The sequence below is a fragment of the Littorina saxatilis genome, linkage group LG10 (assembly GCF_037325665.1).
Source record: "Littorina saxatilis isolate snail1 linkage group LG10, US_GU_Lsax_2.0, whole genome shotgun sequence".
Lineage (NCBI taxonomy): Eukaryota > Metazoa > Mollusca > Gastropoda > Littorinimorpha > Littorinidae > Littorina > Littorina saxatilis.
In genome coordinates this window covers 9,846,201-9,852,839 of record NC_090254.1, presented here as the reverse complement: position 1 = coordinate 9,852,839, position 6,639 = coordinate 9,846,201, and positions in this window count along the sequence as shown.

Genomic DNA, 6,639 nt, shown 5'->3' with positions numbered 1-6,639 from the left:
CGAGACAATCTGCAAAATTAATTCTTTAAAAATTGCTCGCTCTTTACGTAGGGCACCTAGGATGTTCCCGTTTGGTGAGCGTTCAAATGGAAGGGTGTTTGTACTGTGTGTAAAAGCCTGACAGTATCTGTGATGGTTTACGGGAGGCTTACTGTCCGGGCGTGAATTCCGGTATTCCAGCATAACAGCCGTCCAGCACCAAAACGAGGCACCATTGTTGTTGAGGACCAAGTCCACGAAAATAAATTCTTTTAAAATTTCTCACGCTCGACAGAAAGCAGCGAGGATGTTCCTGTTCGGTGAGCGTTCAAATGGAAGTATGCTTGTACTATATGTGGACGCTCGGGGAGCTCTGTGATGGTTTACGGGAGGCTTACTGTGCATTTAATGTTTGGGTTCAGCTGTAACGATTTGTAGGTCTATCCGACTCCTTGCTGTCAATATCTGACTGATTATCGACTTTAATTGGACAACGCCTTTCTTGCGACCAGTGGGGCTGGGCTACAGGCTGCGATATGATGAAGCAAAAAAACAGAAGCCATTAGCCCATCAGACATGACGTGTTACTTGATTGATGAGTTGTGTCGTCATGGCGCTGTTGTAGACGTATAATTATATTGGCATGAGTGCGGGAGGCCGGTGTGTGTGTATGTGTGTGTGTGTGTGTGTGTGTGTGTGTGTGTGTGTGTGTGTGTATGTATGTGTGTGTGTGTGTGTGTGTGTGTATGTATGTATGTATGTATGTGTGTGTGTGTGTGTGTGTGTGTGTGTGTGTGTGTGTGTGTGTGTGTGTGTATGTATGTATGTGTGTGTGTGTGTGTGTGTGTCTGTGTCTGACTGTGTGTGTGTGTGTGTGTGTGTGTGTGTGTGTGTGTGTCAGTGTGTGTGTGCGTTTTCGGGGAGAGGGGACTGGGTGGTACATTGAAGTATTAGTTATTTTTAATGCAAGGTAGATATGCAATTGAAAGCAGTTTCTTGGCCTGCTGCGCTTTTGTTCAGGAGATGGATATTTCAGCCCTGCATTCTCCAATTAATGAAGAAAGAGAGCCTTTCATTGGCCGTACGTAGCCTACAAGAATCAGCCCCCCTGGATACTTTTCACCTAGGCTGAGTGGAGTTTGTTGATAAATTCATTTTGAAGGTTGACACTGATGGATTCGACAAATAAATGAATGACCAAATTGGCTTCAATACATTAATGAATTACCAAATTCCAACTCTGCGCCCAAATGCGCAGGCTGTTATTTTGTTGGTATGTGTCTAAGGGAATGGATGCTCTTGTCCCATGTGAAAATCTGTAATATGAGATGGTAGGTTGAATCGTTTACACAGGAAGGACTGTACCTTTAAGGGAAAAAAAGTCTGTTTACGGTAACATAGGCAAAAGAAATAGGGTCGGTAGGTTGAGATTTTTAATTTTTAATTTTTTTATTTTTTTCCAAAAAAACATTAAAAAAAAAATTTGGCCAAAAAACAAAGACTTTTTTTAATTTGTTTTCCCCCAAATGCCAAAAAGAAAAAGTCTAGGGTCGCGCGAAAAAATCGGGTCAGTCGGGATACCGTAAACAGACTATTTTTTGTTGTTGACCTAAGCACCATTATAGTTGTGTTTCGCATACAGTGCAACACTGACAGAGATGCACAGAAGGAATGAGTCACAACTGAGAAGGCGGAAAAGAAAAAAAAGAAGATTAAAAAAGAAATTTTAGAAGTTCGTTGACTTCAGACACTATCTCAGAGTCAAAACTTATCAGTCAGCTGTCGGTGTGACGCATTTGCAAACCAGCTTAGCTAGAGCTAGGTCAACTCGGTGTTTCTGGGATTGCATTTCTAATCAGTTTCGTGAGGCGCATAATGATATGGTCATATGTTGAGGTTACACTGATATACACACGTGCGGTCATACTCTAGGCTGTATTCCTTACTGAACACACACACTAACACACACACTGCACACACACCGTCACGTGCGCAAGCACGAACAGTCTTCCACACACAATCATACAGATACATACACATACGTACGTAGAGAGAGAGAGCGAGAGAGAGAGAGTGTATACGGATCAAACAAGGGAGGGAACTGTGCTCTTGCGGTTTACGTATGGAAGACACGTTTGTTCCCCTTACCACTGAGCACGCTTTTCTCAGCTGTCAGTGGATTGGATTGGATTGGATTGGATAAGATTTACAGTCCAGTGAGGTTACCCTCATGGAAATTCGGGCTGCTTTCTCCCCGGGGAAAGCGAGCTGCCATACATACGGCGCTACCCATATATTTTTTTTTCCTGCATGCGTGTGTTCATGTTTCCTGAGACTTAATGCCGTGTGATATGGAAATTTTTTTACTTTATTCCAAGTCCCACGGGTATTTGATGGACATCTTTATCTATGCCTATACAATTTTGCCAGGAAAGCTGTTTCTGTGAACTTTGTATACATGTCATGATTGTAACCTTTGTTAAAATAAACTTATGTTTAAACCAATTTTGCCAGGAAAGACCCTTTTGTCAATCGTGGGATCTTTGACGTGCACACCCCAATGTAGTGTACACGAAGGGACCTCGGTTTTTCGTCTCATCCGAAAGACTAGCACTTGAACCCACCACCTAGGCTAGGAAAGGGGGGAGAAAATAGCGGCCTGACCCAGGCCTGAACACGCAACCTCTCGCTTCCGAGCGCAAGTGCGTTACCACTCGGCCACCCAGTCCCAGTGAGGCTTTGCGCTAGTTTGAAGTTCGGTGTCAATTTGTGAATTCCTTTCTTCTTCTCCAATTCTATTTATTTATCTTCCTGCCAATGTAAGAAATGAACAACTCACCGTCTTCATATGTTGACAGTACCTAGACTCTGATCAGTTAAGAATTGATTGAATGTGAAAGCTAAACTGAACAACTCAGCCAGTCAAATACTGATCAAAACATGAACATGAAAGTATGAATTTCTCATTTATTTGAAGACAGTACAGAAAAAATACCGTGCATTTCACGGCAGACCATGTAACACGGAGAAACCAACAGGCGCATGATCCTGACTTTGGAAGAAACTGCTTGAAAACATCAACACTGAGCACACACACGTACACACACACACACACACAAACGCACGCACGCTATTTGTAATTCAGGCTCTTTTTCTTTTTCTTTCTGAAATTGCAGTCCGGTTCTTCCACTCTGATCGGTTTTTCAATTTTCAAATACTCACGCAGTACAGTTTTAAAGCATAAAGCCTCCGGCTACTCATCAGTCACGCGGCAAGTAAATTCGTCGTTGGAATGTCAGATCTGTTTTCACACTGAAACATTTTGAAATATTGATTCGAGGTGGGGGTGGGTGAGAGAGGGGGGATGAGAGAGGGGGGGGGTGAGGGAGGAGGTGTGGGAAGGGCTTCCCGCATCAAATGTTATCTGTTGATGCGCTCTCTATATGGTGCGCTTCAGAGCCAGCTGATGACTTGGAGTCTTAGTGATAATCTGAGCATAAGGCCTAAAAAAAAAGGTGTGGTTACAGTAACCCGACCTACCCTATTTTTAGGGGCCGACCCTATAACTTTTTATTACATTTGTCAAAACAAAACAAGTGAAAACAAGAATTCCTCTGATCTTCTAAGTTTGGTTTTTTTCAAAAAAGGCAAGTTCAAAATTGTTCAAAAGAATATTCATAGTCACACACTTATTTCCCTGTCAAGTAGGTTTAATTTGTATACATTAGAAAAAAAGTTTTAAAAAAAAGTGATTGCCTACCTTCCTACCCTATTTTTTTTGGCTATGTTACCTTAACCACACCTATTTTTTGTGTGGCCTAATTATGATGATCTTTTGATATACACATATATGTATCATTCGTTCGGTTCAGACAACACAAGTTTACGAAAACACTATTGCACATACTGAGTAATACACAGTAAATCAGTTTCACTGTAAGCCGCGAAAAAAGTTTGTCATATCAAACCGATTTCTTCATTAGCCATAACTGGGAGCAGTTGGCCATCAGGGTCATAAAATACGTAATGATGCATCAGATTCCCTGAGACTTGGATGCGCGTCTGGTGATCAGTGACCCGGAACGAACACAAGAAAAAGAGAAACGCCGAGATTTCAGAGGCAAAGGCACCCGAAATTGAAATCGGCAGATATATGGATGCCGGTCGAGGAACATTTTTGACCTTTCTGGTGTATTTTGGGCAAAAAACATTGACCTAGAAATCGTAATAAAGCGGACACTTTGTTTTTTTTGCAAGTGCCTTTTCTTTAACATAACGCGGGGTAAAAACGCTCTTTATTGTTTCTTCTTCTGGTGCCTGTGCAGGCTCGCACGCTGAGGGTAACTCGGAATTCACAGTAACCTAGCTTGCTCCAGCCGACCCTCATGTGGAGCACCCCAACTGATCTGCGCCCAGTCACATTTTGCCTCCGCCAAATTTCACACCTTGGTGCTACCTCCTTGAGAACGCTCGGTTTCATATTCCTAGCGATTGTACCAAGGTTCACACTCACTTGTATAATATCGACGCCGCCACATCCAATAAATGCTCAGGTACGAACAAAACTATGATCTAACGATCGACATGCATCGCCGATGAAATTAGTCAAAAACACCCGAATTCCTTAGAAATAAAGACAGAAAGAAAACAAGTCGATCGCGTGAGGCAAAATTAATACATTCACTGGGTCAATCTGTCAAACTCACTGAATGATACTGAACGCACTGCATTTCACGAAGACGTTCTCAAAGACATTTATTGAAAAAAGGAAAATACGGTCTGGGGATATCATCTAGAAAAATTTGCATGTAACATTTCATGAAGATTGGTGCAGTAGTTTTCTCGGAATCGCTCTACACGGATGCACATACAAACATGATAAATAAATACACCACGACTCTTGTCTCGATTCCCAGTCTACGTTAAAAAATGTAATCAAAACTTGGCTAAATGTAACAAGTCGCGTAAGGCGAAATTACTACATTTAGTCAAGGTGTGGAACTCACAGAATGAAACTGCACTGCATTTTTTCACAATGACCGTAGTCCGCCGCTAGTTTGTTTGTTTGTTTGTTTGCTTACCGCCCAGCAGACCACGAAGGTGCTTCTTTGACATATAACGTGCGCCACACACAAGACAGAAGTCGCAGCACAGGCTTCATGTCTCACCCAGTCACATTATTCTGACACCGGACCAACCAGTCCTAGCACTAACCCCATAATGCCAGACGCCAGGCGGAGCAGCCACTAGATTGCCAATTTTAAAGTCTTAGGTATGACCCGGCCGGGGTTCGAACCCACGACCTCCCGATCACGGGGCGGGCGCCTTACCACTAGGCCAACTGTCCGCCGCTAGTGCAAAAGACAGTGAAAGTGACGAGCCTGTTTAGCGCGGTAGCGGTTGCGCTGTGCTGCATAGCACGCTTTACTGTACCTCTCTTAGTTTTAACTTTCTGAGCGTGTTTTTAATCCAAACATATCATATCTATATGTTTTTGGAATCAGGAACCGACAAGGAATAAGATGAAATTGTTTTTAAAACGATTTTGGAAATTTAATTTTAATTATAATTTTTATATTTTTAATTTTCAGAGCTTGTTTTTAATCCGAATACAACATATTTATATGTTTTTGGAATGAGATTGTTAATGACCAAAGTCATTAATTCATTTTTAAGTCTCCATGCTGAAATGCAATACCGAAGTCCGGCCTTCGTCGAAGATTGCTTGGCCAAAATTTCAATCAATTTGATTGAAAAATGAAGGTGTGACAGTGCCGCCTCAACTTTTACAAAAAGCCGGATATGACGTCATAAAAGACATTGATCGAAAAAATGAAAAAAACGTCTGGGTATATCATACCCAGGAACTCTCATGTAAAATTTCATAAAGATCGGTCCAGTAGTTTAGTCTGAATCGCTCTACACACACACACGCACAGACACACCACGACCCTCGTCTCGATTCCCCCTCTATGTTAAAACATTTAGTCAAAACTTGACTACATGTAAAAAGGAGGGGAGAAAAACTAAAAGACGGAGAGAAACTGAAAAACTGAAACTTAAAACATGTGACTACTGATTTAAATGAAACAATTTCAACTTGACTTGAAAGTTTGAGGTCCCAAACCATGATTGTTTTCCGTGGCAGTTCGCTGGCAATGAAGTACCAGGGTACAGTGTACATTTCAGTTAATAAAGAGGGCTGCGGCAACAGTCGCACATTACTACTAATAATGTATGTATCACTGATTTGGCAGCCTATTATAGTGACATAGTGGCTTGAGCTGATGAACGGCCACACTGATGTACTCTGCATTGCTCTGTCTCAAACTGTACATCGTCAAGTATGTGCAGTATTTATAACATTTTATACATATTCCTGACTGACTCAATGACTTATATTAATTAACAAAGTGTAGCCCTGTTCTATTGCCTCCAGTGGTACCACTGCCACTAGCTGCAGGCACTTTCAAGTGTGAAGGGCGTGTGCATCCGTCGCCGGAAAGCTACACATGGGTGGGGAGCAACTTCCGGATTGTGTTCGTTAGTTATGGCCCGTATGTCATTACTGTCAAGTTTGTGCAATGACTGACTGACTCACTGTGTGTGTGTGTGTGTGTGTGTGTGTGTGTGTGTGTGTGTGTGTGTGTGTGTGTGTGT